Source organism: Balaenoptera physalus (genome assembly GCF_965194825.1).
Source record: "Balaenoptera physalus genome assembly, chromosome: 7".
Lineage (NCBI taxonomy): Eukaryota > Metazoa > Chordata > Mammalia > Artiodactyla > Balaenopteridae > Balaenoptera > Balaenoptera physalus.
The window spans coordinates 31,182,349-31,198,929 of NC_138886.1; the positions used below are offsets into that span (position 1 = coordinate 31,182,349).

At 44.1% G+C, this 16,581-nt stretch overlaps 1 protein-coding gene and 1 long non-coding RNA gene across 4 annotated transcripts in view; one reads left to right on the forward strand and one right to left on the reverse strand.

The window, feature by feature from the left end:
* Positions 1-12,673, reverse strand: part of PLPPR1 (phospholipid phosphatase related 1) — a 274,835-nt gene extending 262,162 nt beyond the window's left edge. The window contains exon 1 of one of the 3 annotated variants that reach the window (XM_082468763.1): positions 12,280-12,672. The gene's annotated coding sequence lies outside the window, so the exon portion shown is untranslated. Of the gene's footprint in view, positions 1-12,279 lie in introns of all 3 variants that reach the window. The other 2 variants (XM_082468756.1, XM_082468762.1) reach the window with 2 other exon arrangements.
* LOC309663986 overlaps positions 1-16,581 on the forward strand; it is a 403,267-nt gene that overhangs the window by 52,973 nt on the left and 333,713 nt on the right. The window lies entirely within an intron of this gene.

Consider the following 16,581-nt stretch of genomic DNA (forward strand, 5'->3'; position numbering starts at 1 on the left):
CAAACGAGTCTCTATATAAAATGAAGCTAGATTTCTTGGGCATCATTTAATTTCGTCTTCTTCCACATGAGCTGTACCCCTTAGCCTGGCCAACTGGCCCCATATAGCTAAAGGGAGGCAGAATCTGGCTCAATCTGTTTAATGTTTCAAGTTGCCTGCAATGAAATGATCTCTTTCCTGCAGAAGTAAGCTCAATGGCATGTGCCCCGCCCACCAGAGCCCCCTGTGTCTGAGAGCCAGTGGTTGCAACTGAGACACCTCTGCCTCGTTCAGAGCAATCCTCTTCGACCACTCCCTACCTTGGGCCTCATTTCCCAGCGTACATTCCCAGATCTGCCCAGCTCTGGGTCTCTGGAACTATCTCACATTTTTAGATGTTTTCTCACTCTTCTGCCTTTTGGACTTGGTTTGGACTTGATTTCTACTGGTTTCTTAGATCCACCCTCAAGATGTTAATTATTCTTTACATTTTAATTCATTTATTCAATAAATTTGAATTAAATTTATAGAGTGTGACAGGCACTCTTCTAAGTCTTGGGGATATAAAAATGGACAAAACATGCAGAATCCCTCATCTTGTGATGCTTACATTCTAGTAGGAGACAGACCACAAATAGATAAGCAAGTAAACGTATATTAAAAAGCAAGGTGGTTTAAAAAAATCACGGTGGTAATCAATACTAATGAAGAAATTTAAAGCAGAATAAAGAGTTAAAGATGAATGGGCTGGGTATTTTAGACAAAGCAACCAGGGAAGGCTTATGTGATGACATGTGAGCAGGTGTATGAAGTGGAGAGAAAGAGAGATATGTAGATTTTTGCAAAGCAGGCATTCCAGACTGAGCTAACAGCTGGTGCAAAGGTCCTGAGATGAAAGTATATCTGAGTGCTTGATACGCACCAAGGTTACCTTCTCTGCCTCAGCTCTCAGGATCCTGGCCAACCACAGCTCAGATCCAATCAGCTTCTATCTTGGGTACATCTATTATGGTCACCAACAAGAGGAAGGAATGGAGCCCTGGTGCTGAAAAGGAGAGGCTGGACAGCTTCTTGTTATATGGTGTGAAAGGGGAGACTCCAACACTGAGTGAGTGACTGGATTCTTGCCATCCACACTTCAGGTTCTATGAGTCTATGCAAGCATACATATATGTCTACATCTAGATAATCTACCAGTACTTCTGAGGAAAGTGAGACTTAAAGCACATATTTAACTAGGAGTGATTAATAATGCTGTCTTCATGTGTGAAAAAGGCACACATTTTCATCAATTCCCAAGCATTTCCATGAAAGTAGAATAATGCAAAGAAAGAGGGCTAACACTTATTATTTAAAGCAGGGCTTCAATGTATTGACCAAACCCCTCCATTTTCCCACCTCTTGCTATTCTCCAGAATTCCATGGTTCACCTCTGAAGGTGATATTATGACAAAGACTTGACAAAGTTTGGGAGTTACCAGCATAATGAGTCATATTTTCAGATGTTTGGTTTAAGTCTTATTTTTTAAAAAGAAGGAGGTTAGAGTGTTATGAAAGAAAATGTGACAACCCAGTAAAGCTTGACATCTAAGTGGTTCTGAAGGCTATATCTGTTATACATCTTGTGTATCATAAACAATGAATAATAGTAGCTACAATTTCCTTAGTCCTTATTATGTCCTAAACCCTATGTTAAAGCAAGTAATTTATTTATTCCTTACAAAATCTCTTTTGGGGCCGGAGTACTTTTACTATCTCCATTTCACAGATGAGAGATCTGAGACTTAAGAGAGACCAAGGGATTGGCCTGACATCACAATTTAAGTGAATGGCAGAGCTGGAATTAGAACCCAGGTCCATCTGACCCCATAGTCCAAGCTGTTAACCCACCATGTGACCCTGACACCATAGCAGTGAAGGATAATTAGAGTATTTATGCCCCCATCATGGAGAAAAATCATCAGTTAATATAAGGAAGAGTTCATGCCTTGATTAAACTTGGAAGGTAAAATGCACTTAGTTTGGAACTCATTCCTTAAAGTTCAAGATGGCAAGAAGCAAAACTGAAAATTAAATCTCTGCTAATATGTCTAAAGAAGAACACTCTCTTTAGGTAATGTGGCCACCATCCCACCTCAACATGGTCAGATTGTTGACTAACTTCAAAGTGTTACTGAAATGGGAGACTATCAGGCCATGGAGGAGGCAAAGATGGAGCTTGGGCAGGGGTTAGACAGGCAGGGAGGATGAGGATGGGGAGGCAGTACCCGCAGCAGCTGGAGGGTGACCATATTTACAAAAAGCATGAGTTTCAATTTGCTAGAGAGTCACTGGTCAAGCTAGTGTGTGTGAAGTGAGTTCCCTGGTTCCCTCTTCTGGATGTGAGGGTGGTTTTCCAGTCAGGTGTGATGGAATCAGCACCAGCTTAATAGGTTGGAAACCAGCCTGTCCTCCCAGCCTCTCCAATCACCAGCTGTGGGACCTTGGACAAGTCACTTAACCTTGATGGACCTCAATTTTCTCATCTAGAAAAATAAAAACAATTGAAATAGACTAGCCCTTCCAGTAATTCTGTGAATCAAGGAGAATTTATTCTAAATTTATGCCATTTATTAAGTTCAAATTAAGTCCCCTCATTATTTTATCTCTTGCTAGATAGACGGTGAGCTCCAGAAAAGCACATGGTATAGGGTGGCTACTAGAAGGAGCTCAGACAATTCCTCATTGACTGTATCTACAAAATATATATGAGGACAGATGGCCAAAGGACCCTAGGATATGTCAGCTGAGCTCTATTTTAGGATGGAAAGCAGCATTCATCCTATTCATACAACAGTAATATTTACCAAATTCTTATTAATCTAAAGAAATTGTTTTCATTTGAAATTGTAACTAAAAGTAAATGATAAAATAATATGTAAAGTATAACCCCACCTTTAAAGAAAAAAGAATAACATATGTAAATGTTAATGGACCAAGAATGGAGGAACATACATTAAACAACAGACAGTGGTCTTCTGGGGAAGAGGCTGGGGCAGAAATATGACTGATTTTTACTTTCTACACCATGCACTTCATTATACCTGCATTTTGTATAACACTGCAGTACATATATAATTGGTTTGGTTTTCTGATTCCTAAAATACTCTAATTGCTCCAAACTACCCCAGCTAGGAATTGTGTCACATGTTACAAGTCAGCCCATGTAAAACACTAAAACCAAAAGATTTTCTCAAACCTAGAGATATTGCCTTACATTTACACTGAGGGGAAAAAAAGACAGATAATGTTTTTTTCCAGTTAATACAAGTTTGAATGAAAAGATCTTATATTTTTTTTCAGTTCCTGTGACCCCCAGGAGAGAAGGCTGTGGGCTGATTATTAGAGCATGTGAGTGTGTGGGTTTGCCTGGAAGCGACAGCTAGCAAAGACTGGGAGATGGGAATAATGATAAAGCATGCTCAGCTTGTAGAGCTCTGAGCTGAACAGCATTACTCTCAACCAGATTTTATTTCTTGTTAATTATATCTGATTCCACTTGATTGCTGATTTCATTGAATTTCAAATGTTCTGCGTGGGGGTCAGGGCTCCATGCTACTCATCAGAAACATCAATAAAAAAAGCACCCTAGGGCTTCCCTGGTGGCGCAGTGGTTACGAATCCGCCTGCCAACACAGGGGACATGGGTTCGAGCCCTGGTCCAGGAAGATCCCACATGCCACGGAGCAACTATGCCCGTGCGCCACAACTACTGAGCCTGCACTCTAGAGCCCATGAGCCACGACTACTGGGCCTGCGAGCCGCAACTACTGAAGGGAAGCACCGCAATGAGAAGTCCACGCACCGCAACAAAGAGTAGCCCCGCTCACTGCAACTAGAGAAAGCCCACGCGCAGCAACGAAGACCCAATGCAATCAAAAATAATAAATAAATAAAATAAATAAATTTATAGAAAAAAAAAAAAGCACCCCAGAAACCCTGACTGTCAGCTGTGCAAATACACTACCCCTCATCATGACAGATTTGCTCCAGTAATTATGATCACCTTTTCATCAGTCTGTGTTTGTGAGCATTTCTGGAACACTTGATGCCATAATACCCAAAGAAAAAGCCTTCTCTAACATAATGGAGGTAATATAAAATATGCGTTTTCATGTCATGTAAAAATTTATGATATTCACATAAAGAGGGGTATTTATTTCCTATGCATATACACCTCTGCTTTCTGTTGTTATTGATGAATGGGAAAAGATAAATGTACCATACAAGGAGGAAATAATAGCAGGAATGGGAGCTAACTGCTGATTTTCCATTCAGCAAACCCAGACAAGCCGCTGAAGCCCTGCACCTAAGGCTTCAGTGACGGCAGGAAGTGATTAGGTGATCTGTCATCCCAAGCCTTGGAGAAGCAGAAGGATGAAGTGGGAGGAGCACAGTCTTTAACTCAGACCTGGGTTTGAATCCAGCTCCAGCTTTGAGAGCTTGGGTAAACTAACTCACCTTTCTGAGACTTGGTTTGCTCAGCGGTCAAATAGAAAGATGAATACCTATTCCAGCATGCTGTAGAAATTAATGAAATAATATACGTAAAGCCCATTCTAGACTTGAGAGCAATGCCTTGGATGGTACTTAGCAGATATTCCCTCAAAATTTCCTCTCTTTATCTCTTTTTCTCCTATCCATTAATATTTCTTTTCCTTGTTTCCTAGTTTTGGGGCAGAAATGGCCAATTTTTTTAACCTTCTGACTTCAAATCTTCAAAATAGGCCAGCAGTGCCATAAGCCAAGACCCGCCAAGTTGATGAGTAGAATAATTTTCTCCTTTTTCCATCTTGTGTCTTCAAAAAACTCAAAAATATAGGCATATATAAACAACCACATACATAAACTTAAAAATGAAGACAATCTCTACATTGCCCCTTGGTCCTGAGATAGATACATAGATAGATAGATGATAGATAGATAGATAGATAGATAGATAGATAGATAGATAGATAGATAGATGATAGAGCTTCTTTCAACTTTTATTTTTTCCTTTTGGTCTTGCTTTTATGCTGTGAATGTAACATTTACTAATTAGCAGATCAGCCAGGTCATGAAACGTTTATTAACAACTCATACCACCATGCTAAGTGGTGTTTCCTTTGATATTTTCAGTTAGGGCCCTTGCCTTCCACAGTGTAACTGCATTCTTACACCAGTGATGAAGGCTAGGAAGTGGAAATAACGGAGCCAGGACTAAGGTGAGGCCAGAAAGGTACTTACACTGGGCACAAAATTTAAAGGGGTGACCAAAAACTCAGTAATCAAGAAAAACAATATTTTAATGCAATATTTTAAAAAATTAAATTAATGCAAAAAATCCATGTGAATAAAACCCAAAAATTTTAAATAAAGACAGAAACCAACCCTGCAATTACATGACTCTGCCTCCCTCAGCTCACCCTGATCTAGGCCCTGGGTAGACGCTGCATCTGAAATCAGGAGCTGGGGTTCTGGTCTCAGTTCTCACACTACTTAGCTCAGGCGAGTGACTGAACCTCTCTGGTTCTCAGTCTCCTCATCTTGTTTCACTTAAAAGTCTGATTAAAAAATTTCCAGTGAACCTCTGAACCTGAAAATTCTATGATTTTCTATAACGTGAAGCTGCAGGACTGGGGCATCAGCAATGACTCAAGAGGACAAGATTCATTCACTGTCAGTCATTCAATCCAAAAATGAATTACAATCAATCCAATCAATTGCTATGTGACAAGCACTATGAAAGGTGCTGAAAATACAAAGTTGAGGACAATAGAAATACACAGAAAGGGAAGCCAACCTTACTGCTAAAAGGTCAGGACAAACTTCCCTAGGAAGTGACTTTGACCTAAAGGACCAAAGGAGTTAGGCAGGGGAAGGCAAGGAGGAAATTCCAGAAAGAGAGAACAGCATGGCCAAAGACCAAAAAGTGAGAAAGAAAAATCTCAGTTGGGGAAATGTAAGAAATTTAATCTGGCTGAAACATAAATAGGATGGATGAAACAAGCAAACAAAAATCAGTCTTTGATTACAGAGCAATAATAAAAGTATTTGGCAGAGTGTAATGCAAAAAGCATTGGGTTATGTTCAAACCTAAGCTCTAGTCACTGCCCTGTTGCCAACTAGCTAGATGATGGGGCTTCCATATCCACTGGGGATTCTATTTTAGAACACAGTACAAACTTTTCTAAGAAGGAGAAAGGCTTTTAACTCCCAAAGAATGATGCAAACCTCACATTTGAGATATTTAGAGTTTACATCCCCCAGTACCAAAGCAGTGCTGTAATTAATACATGTAGTCACTTCCCTGAAAACAACTTGCTAAACAGCTAAGTACCTGTTGTGTGATGAACTGAGGCTGAAGAATGAGAGGACAAGCCTAAGGCAAACAAACTTTCATCTTCCCAGACAGGCACAAGGAGGAGGCAACTAGGCAAATGTTATAGGCAGACACACCTAGGCTTATGACGGTGGAGTTGGTCTGCCCCTGCCATGTTTGTGTCGGTTGATTTAACTCCTGCACTTAGGAAAATAGGATTAGAGCCAGCTATTTATTAACCAACCAAAATATTTTTTTAAACAAACACTGAGGTCCACAATCTCTAGAGTCCTGAAAATAAAGTCAAAATTTTATTTTTAACCTGACTGTTGTCACACATAATACCTACCATTTATTGAGCACTTACTCTGTGCCAAGATTTACAAATGTTAACTCATATAATCCCCACAATTCTATGTGATGTGTTAAGATGGTTATCTCCGTCTTAAGAGTGAGAGTAATTTGAAGCACAGAGAAGTAAACTGTGGCCCAAAGTTGCATAGTTGATAAGCAGCAGAGCCAAAATTCAAATAGAACCTATCTAGCCCCAGAGTCTGCACTCTTGGCCACTGTGCTACATAAACAAGGTTCATCATCTACGTGTCCCAGTGACACCTTAGTGCGCGGCAGTCAGAGGCTCCTTATGTTTCCAGGACTCTCAAAGATCTGAACTCTCTGGGCTTTGGTAAGCACCTCCGTCATTTAGTTCTGGGGGAGAAGAGCATGAATCCATCTTTCCACGCTCTTGGAGAGAGACATCCTTTCTCCTCCATCTCTTCTCTCCGGCTCTCATTTCCCACACGTTTTCTCCTCAGACACCAGCTCTACCCATCTGCTCCCCATTGATAAAAACTGCATTTGAGGCTCGCTGGTCCTTCTCCCTATGGTCTCCTAACTCCTTCCCCCACCCGACTTCATAAATGACTGACAGGTACGTCTCGCCTGGATCTTCGTACCTCCCATTCCCCACTGAATTCCCTGAGATACGGCTTCTGAGCACGTGCTGTACTAAAACTGCTTTCTCGATGGTCACCAGGGAACTCCTTTTCATTTCCTTTTTTTTTTCTTTTTTTTTCCAGTTCCCTACTTTCAATCTTTTCAACCTCTCTGCACTTAAAATCATCCTGGTAATTTATACCTTGGATGAGGAGAAGGAGTTTGCAGGATTATTAAAATGGGCTTGGTGACCTGATTCTGCCACTTCCTGGTCTGGTAATTTTGGACAACTATTGGAATCTCTCTGTCTGGGCTGCCTTGGCTGTCAAATGGAGAAGAGAACTGCAGGTGGTGTGGGGATTAAATGAGATTCCACATGTACGCACTCACACAAGGCCTGGCACATAGGTAGGATTGCTTCTGTGAAGTCTGACCACTCCTTCTCATGATTCTCTTAGGCTTTTACTTTCACTCCAGTTCTTTCCCATATTGTCTGAGTATTCTATGGTACCTGTTTCTCTCCTTAACCCCTATATTTTGCTAAATGCTGAGATTTAGTCTTTGGCTCTATGGTCTCCTGTTCCCCATCCTCTCCCTTAATAAAAACAGTAGTTGGTATTTACTGTGAAATCACTACATGCTGGAATCTGTACTATGTGCTTTCCAGGATGTTCCAGTGTTACCCCAAAATCAGTTCCCCACAAAACAGCATTGAGCCTTTCACTTTTCTGAGCTAACCTCTCTCCTCATTCCTCTGTCACCTTTCATCCAGCTACCAAAGTTCAAACCCAAAGTGCTATCTTTGGTATCCCTCTTTCACCCCTGTAGTCAACCTGAAACAAATTCTCATGTTTTATCCATTCTGAAATCTCTTATTGGGATTTTAAGATGGGAACTCAACAAGCTGTACATTTAAGATTTTCCACTTCCAAAAAAATTAAGAAACAACAAAAAATTTATTTTTCGCACTGACAAAAAAAAAAAAAAGATTGGAACTCAACACACTCAGGCTTGGCTCAGTAAGGGACCCAGTTCCTAGGGCTGCGTGTTTGAAGATGGGAACACGGGTGGTCTGGCCCTTATCCCAGGATGCCAAGATGCTACGAGCTCTTTAAATGAGACTTTGTGGCTTCCAAACTCCCTGGCCCCAGATTATCTTAAAAGTTTGAGCAAAGCACATGAAATCAGGAAATTCTGACAAGTAAGGGGGGAGAAAAAGAGAATTCACATTTACTGCCAGCCTACTGTGAATCAGGAACTGTGCTAAATGCTCCCAAGATGAGCCAATAATATAATTTTTAGATATAAAAAATGTGATGTCACAATGTTGCTTTCTTATTGGCACTTCATAGGACAGTTTTTCATAAAGGCAGTCTTCCTGGGTCATTTTGTCACTGATCTCCCAAATGCTGATCACCTTGGAGAAATGGAAGCCGTAATTTAGCTTCTACTGTTCTAATGCAGGAATCATTGCTTCATGACCGGATTTCCTCATTCATTAATTTAATCATTCATTCCACAAATATTTATTGAGTCCCTACTCTGTACCAAGCCTGTAATGAATGCTGGAGATGCAGCTGTGAATGTCTTTCCTTCCAAACACAGGAGAGAGAGCTACACAAGTGAATTCTAGAAAAGTAGAGGGTAGTATGGGAACACACAGAGGAGGCCTCTTAGATTAGCGAGGTTGACTTTCTCACTTGTCTCTCGGACATATCTCCTCCTCTCCACCCCCAATGCCACCATCCTCATCATTTCACGCCTGTATTTCCACAATAAGCTCCTTGCCTCCAGTCTCACCGCCTCCAATCCATCCTCCACACTGTTGTCACAGCTATCTTTCTCTGATGCAAATCTGATTATGTCTCAAACTCTCCCAACCTGCAAACTCTTTCCCAGCCTTTCAGATAAAACTGAAGCTCCTTTGCTTGGGATATTTCCATTCACAGTTGATCTCTGCTTATTTCTCTGGCCTGATGGTTTGCTAAGAACCCACATCTCTCACTTCATCCGCACAGAACAACTTCCAGTTCTCATATAGCTTTTTTTCTGCCTGGAAAGCCCTTCTCTTCTTGTCTTTCAAGACTTAGGTCACCTCAACCACCCTAAGAAACCTTCTTGATATTCTTACTCTCCTTTAGGTGGATGCCCTCTCTTTGTGCTTCCATAGCATCTCGGGCATATCCCTATCCAAACACTTACTCCACAGCATTAGTTGTTAATTAGTGTCACCTAGCTGCTGTTCATTTCTGTATCCACACTCTAGTACCCTGTGCTCTAGCCACATGGAGGCTCATAGTTACCCTAACTCATCAGGCACACTCACATGTTTCCTCTGCTGGAATGTCCTCTCTATCCTTCCCTGCCTGGTAAAAACTATTCATTTTTCAAAAATATCTCAAAGACCGTCTGGTCAAATCCCATAGGGGAAGAAAAAAAAATCACTTACATGTCTACTATTTGCACTTGATTTACCCTACCACTTTAACAGTTAATCAGATTGTATCATAGTTAGCTAAATACCTGTTTCCCCATCCTTGAAAGCTCGGACTATTTTTTACTTCCTAGTGTTTTTCTTTCTCCAGGCTCCAGCACATAATAAGTTCTGATGTGTGTTTTCTGAATGTTGAGAAAAGGCCAGGAGGGAAGATGGAGTATATGGCATGCATGTTAAGAGTTCACAGGACAGTACAAACCTATCTTACTCTCTAGTTATTTCATATGTGTTAATTCTGTATTGACAACTAGATTATAAACACTTTAGGGGCCAGAACGATGTTATACATTATTATATGAACTTCAATGCTAAATATGGGATAGGTGGTCAATAAAAACTTGAAAATAGACTCTAAATATAATCAAAATGAATTGAACTTGCAGATGTAGGAAGAGGAAATACATCATAAAGAAAGAAAATAGAGCTCTAGTAAAAAGCAAAAAAAAAAAAATCTTAATCTTTTCTTGCCAAGATTTGCACTGAAAATGATGTGAATATTCACCATGCAATAAAAAGGGACATATGCTGCCAATTATATTTAAACCCCCACTAGGCCAATTTCAACTTGAAAATATTTCTGGAAAGGTCTTTACTTCACCAGTTGTTTGAAAAAAGAAAAAAATAATAACTTCAGATTTCCATCTTACTGAATGCTTTTTAAAAATTATAAAAGTGAAGCTGTTTTAATAATATGCATCCCTTTCCAATTCTCCTCTTTTTTTTTTTTTTTCCTTTCTCAATAACTTCTTCACCTTTGGCAACGTTGACTTATGAGTCAAGGTCTCTCTCGTAAGTGAATTTTCTTAATTAACCTCATGTATATCATGCTTTCTCCCACTTAAAAGAAGTTACAAAATGTTTAAAATTAAAATTAAAAAAGGTCCCCAGAGCAGCAGTGAGATGGCCTCTGCAAGTCATCTTAAAGTGAAGAGAATACTCTCTGGCAACCCATAGTCACAAGTACTGGATCTGAGCTTCTAGTGTTTCCTTCTGTCAGCATCAACTTGGCTTCCAGGTTCCCCACATACACTTCTCTTACAAATTCAAGGCTCCTAAGGTACAGAACCCACCCATCCCCCAAATATACCTGTCTGCCTACCCCACCTTCCAGGTGTGAACAAAACGCCAAAACAGAGAATTGAACATGGTATTTCCTAGACTTACAGAACTAATTTGTGATTGTGCTAAAGGTTAGCTCAGGAATAGTCAAGTCTTCTATTCTCCAGATGTGACATTCCAGAAATCTCCAAATTAGAGTCCCACCCGATGAATAAAAGCCACCAACCACAGGAGAATTAAGAGGAGGGGTAGAGGAATTCAGTGAAGGTTGCAAGGGTACCTTGCTTCCCACTCGACCTCTTGTTGCCTCAATTAGCCTCTAGTTGCTCCTCTCCTAAATAGCCATCATCTGTCCCTCTTCCAATCCCCTTTGTCCCAGTCCTGGACCCCTCACAGGCTGACCAGGCTCCGCTGTTTCAAAGGACCATTAGATTTGAGGCGATTCCCAGGTGCCAGCAGGCACTCCGCACTCTGAGACCCCACCCTAATGCAACTGGCATTTTAGGGAATCCTTTTCTCGGGACCTCTTCCCTGGGACCGAAGAGAGATTCAGAACGGTGCCTGTTCACCAGCTGGATACCAGGCTGCAGAGAATCTCTCCCACGAAAGAGGTTAAAAGGGAATACGGTATTCCCACAAAGAAAAATAACCCAGAATCCTCCACATATTCCACATGTTTGTGTCATAAAATCCCGGGGCAAAAATAAAGCCCCAGCCACGCCACAGCAGCCCAGCCCAGCTCCCAGGGCTGCCGCCTCGGTGTGCGTGAAGAGAACACCTTCCCGAGGGAGGAGAGATCCCGGCGCCCAGCGTTTCCAGAAGGTGATTATGGCAAAGCCTTTTAGTAACTCATCACTCATCCCCGCACTGGCCCGAGCCTCCCCCCGGCTCCCGTGGCACTGGTGCTGAATGAGAAAGCCAGAGGCTGCCCCTCCAATTCTCCAGGCGACACCCGCCCCCCCAAACTACGAGGCGCCTAGGCTGCGGGGTGGGGGAGGAGGAAAGGATGACAGGTGCCCACGCCTGAGGGAAAATCAAAGGCCACGCTTACAGCCACGGCTGAGAAATCCCGACCCCCGCCCGGGCGGGAGGACTTGGCCCCAGCCACCTGCAGGGCGCCCCCGCCCGCACGCCGGCTCCCGGCGCAGCCTGTAATGCAGCCAGGAGGGTGGAACGGGACGGAGGGAGCTTCCACGCCCCCTTTGTCTCCACGTTTCCCAAATGACAGGGGAGGAAAGTTTACGAGCAGGGAGGGTGTAGCTTTCCGCTGGGTCAATCTGACACCTCGCAGGAGACGACCCTTTCTGGGATCGCCCTCTTCCCCTGCACCGCCCCGGCGCCGCCTTCATCTGCACCTTGATGCCCGCAAGCTGGGTTTGGGCCACCTGCGCCGCAGCTTCCAGCGGGGAACCTGACCCGGCCGCCCGGGCGTCCCGGAGCTGCCCGCGGTTGCGGGCGCCCCACTCACCTCTCTCGGCGGAGCCTCCTCCCGTGCGCCCTACTGGGCCGTCCGGCTCCCGGCAGCGAGGTGCATTCAAGCAGCGGTCGGAGACCCGCTCCCCGGGCTCTGCTGCATTCCGCCTGCGTGGGAGATCCAACCGGCGAGCGCGCGGCGCGGGCGTGTACGCGTGTGTTTGTGCGAGTGTGTGTGTGCGTGTGTGTGTGAGAGAGTGTGTGTGTGTGTGTGTGTGCGCGCGCGCGTGGGGCGGGGAAGCGCGGGATCACGGATCCCCCTCAGCGCCCATCCCGCGCTCTGCCTCCTCCTCCGCCTCCTCCTTGAGCTGCAGCTAGCACAGGGTCCAGGTTTCAGGATCTCCCGTTTGTTTAATGAAAGGAAGGAGCAAAAGGCTGGCGGGGGAGGGGGGCGGAGGGGGGCGCGAGAGAGGCGGGGGAGGGCGCCGGGCTGCGCATGCTCAGAGGGGGACCCTGAGCGCTCACTCCCGAGCGCAGGCAGAGCGAGGAGGGCTCGGGGTGGAGGCGAGCTAGGCTCTGCCCCCCGGAGCCGCAGGGGGCTCGGCGGGGTTCCCGGAAGGCAGCTGGGAAACCCAACCGCAAAGGGGCGCCCTGCGTGGGGACTCCCTGGCGCCCGCGGTGCCGGAAGCCGGTGGCGGGATCCCGGCCCATCCTTGGAGACAGTTTCAGCTCCGAGTCCTCGCAACGCCTGGCTCTCCTCTCCGTGTATTTTTAGTGCTTGGCCGGGGTTCCCGTGGACCGCTCTGCGGCCTCTGCGCCGCGGGGCACCCGGGTGCGTGTCCCTAGTAGTCCAGGAGCAACCACAGGCAGCAGGTCGAATCTGAACTAAAACCAGTTTCCTGATCCGCGCTTTTTTCCCTCTCCCAACTTCCACTCTGTGAAGAGCAGAAAGAGGCATCTGTCTCCTCGGGTCCCAAAACAGGTTTGCTGGGGCGAGGGTGGGGAGGGGCGCACGAAACCCTCTTCCAAGAACAAAGCGGAAGTGGAAGGAAGGTGAGTCTTGGAGGGCTCCATACTCAGTCTCCTTTGGTGACAGGGTTAGATGGAAGAGACATTTGCTCTATTCAAGAAGGCCAAAAGAACAATAGAGCCATTGTCCCCCTTGCCTCGAATGCCAAAGCGCCAAAGCAATCGTTCGCAAGTGGGGATTCTGGCTACTTGGTAAAGTGGAAGAACTGTCAACGCGAAGAAAGTCCAGTAAGAGAACCTGAGCCCGCTATGGCGATGGCGCAGTAACCTGAGGCCAGGGGAGACGCTGCCTGAGAGGCTTTGCTGGGTGAGAGGCTTTGCGAGTCAAGTGGAAACTCTTTTTGGTGAGATTGTTCTATGAGCAAAACAAGCCAGTGGTTAGGACACATTCAAGAGCTTCCGTTTTCAACCTCCTCCGTGTTTGACCACCCTGTCTTTCCCCCCCATTTTCTCTCCTACAGAAGAAAAGCCATCCCAAGCAGGGAACTCCCTGTAAAGATATTATTACCTCCTGTTTGTTCAGTTTTGGTCCCTCCAGAAAAGGACTACCTTTTGGTCACCCCCAGCATTGGCGGGATATAAGACAGCCTACTCTGTGCAAATCTTTTCCAAGCTTTCATTAAAGTTCACCTCTGAGCATTTCCACTATGCACTGCAGACGAGCAGATGCCTTCCTGCTGAACTCTGACCCCTGTCCCATTCATCTTCCCAATAATAATGCCAAGTGACACTAGAACAGCAGGACAATTAGATAAAACCCTAGAGCACACCCAGAGGAGAGAAAACAGCGTGTCTAAATACCACCAACAAAAGCAAAGTTTAGGAGAAAAGACATAGAAAAAGGAAGGAAAGTAAGGATGAGAAAGGGGAAGGTTTAAAAGGCACAAGTGCCCTAAGTGTTAGTGGTTGGTTCCTTCTCTCCACAGCTCCTTGAAAGGAGTAGAATTGCAGCATCTCTTTGCTTGAAGAACAGTGAGTCTGAGTGTCTACCAGGTAGGGGAGATCAGGTTCTTCTGAAAAACAGCGGAGTCCCTAGAGTGAAGCACTCACAGTTCTTGGGGCTCCTACTTCCATGCCTGTTTTTTTCTCAGGCCTTCCCTTGGGCACCAAGCTTCTTGGAAGGCATCCACAGATCTGCTTGTTACCACTTTCCCTTCAGAACAGTGAATAGCATTCACTGGAATTTCAGGGTGTTGGTGTAGTCAGGGCCTTGAGGCAGGAAAGCCATTCTCCCTGCCCTGGCATTGTGTAAGCCCGAGATGAGTGAGGGCTCTGAATCCAAGAAGTGGTGGACCTGGAACAGAGAGGTGGGGTGAGGGTGAGTGCAGGTCTCAACTCTGTGGCTCTGTCAGTAAGACAGTACTGAGGCTCTTCCTCCAACAACGGTAAGTGTCCAGGGCTACCTGGCCAAGAAGCACTCTCTCCTCTGTCTGAGCCCGGCCTTGGGTAAGGAGGAAAGGCACGCCGCTCCCCTCGATGCCCAGGGACACTATCATCACCAACAAGGTCAAGGAGACTTTATAAATTTGGAATTGCAAATTAGGTGGAATCCCTTTATGGTGCCGCTATAAGAGGGTGAACTGCAGTTCAGGAAGCGATTTTTACTGCTTGTGGAGACTGGGGGAAGCACCGGGGACACTAAATAAGATGATGTACATAAAACACTTATCACAGTGCCTACTGCATAGCAACTCTCTGTAACTTTTATTAATTTGGTTGTTAACATTTTCATTATTACGATCTTTTTCCCTTTTTCCTAAGCTTAAACAAATAAAACAGATGAAAGCCAAATGCCTTCCAATTTTCCTTGTGGCTTCCTCCATGGCCCCTCACACATCACCCTGATCACTGATGTATTCAAATCCATGAAATGAAAAGCGTGCTATAAAGCTGTGTGGCAGTGTGAATGGTGAATAACCCCAACTCTCACCCTCCACACTCAGGTCCAGACGCAAGTGGGAGACGGCAAGTGTTTGCAGTAACACACGCCCCCCAGCACTTTTTGCCACTCACACCTCACAGGGATTAAGGACCCCTCCTGCCTGGCACTCAGTGTCTCTTGCTGTAAAGCCCCACGGACATTGGCTCACCAGGCTGTGTATTTTCCCTTTTTTTTTTTTTTTTTTGCCTTCCTTCTAATTTTAGCTATCTAATGTGTTACTCCTCCTAAGTAATAGAATGCCCGGAGCCAATTAATATGCACACATCTGCAGATGGTTTTGTTTTGTTTTTTTATTTTATTTATTTTATTTTTGGCTGCATTGGATCTTCATTGCTGTGCGCGGGCTTTCTCCAGTTGCAGGGAGCAGGGGCCACTCTTCGTTGTGGTGCGCGGGCTTCTCACTGCAGTGGCTTCTCCTGTTGTGGAGCACGGGCTCTAGGCATGCGGGCTTCAGTAGTTGTGGCACGTGGGCTCAGTAGTTGTGGCTCAGATGGTTTTGAAAGAAATTAATGGTAAGAATATCAAAGGCTGCAGGTTTTTTCAATGCTCCTTAAGTTCAGATTTCAGACTTAGCATTCATCCCCTGACCTAGTGGACAATTCCTAAACTTTGCACCTCTCTCTACCAACAAACAAACACGTCTATGGCCTCACCTCCTATATCAGTAAAATAACCCAGTATTGTAGCCTGGCTATGTATGAATGTTTCTAGAGATCTAGCTATTAAATTTTTAAGAGAACTAGCTGTTCAGAATATAGTATCAATACAAAAAATTCAAAATTAATAAAACCCAGTAATAGATATAATGTTTGAACCTAAAACTCTCCCAAAGTATGAATGCTATAGTGATATCTCAGTTCTTAGAAAATCATATGAAAGTAATTCCATTAGGTTAGGTATTGCTGAAATAATATAATAACTCTGTGGTGATGCAGTATGTGCATAAGTTGTGCTCTGAATATTGTCTCATAATTACAAGACACAGTGTTTGTATTTGAATTGCGTTCTAACTATAATTTTGGTTACTTTCAAATACCACCCTGAGACAAATAGATTTATAATTTTTCTTCTTGTAAAAATTTCATATATGGTTCACTAAAAATGTTAAGCCACAACTGTAAGGGCTAAACTAGTGATTATTATAAGAATCAAAATGTGTCCAGGAATATCAAAAACTGTCATAAAACTATCCCCATAACCCTTTCCAAGTACTCTTATTGTCACTCTTAACACATCAAGTCCTTTTTTATGTCTGACTTGCCACCACCTAGGTTGGTTTGAGACACTCAAGGGCAGGGGTTTATTCTTTTTTATGCCCCTGATGCCTCAAGAAAGTAAGCAAGCGGTATACATTCAGTAAATGTTTAAGGAGTGAATGAATAAATA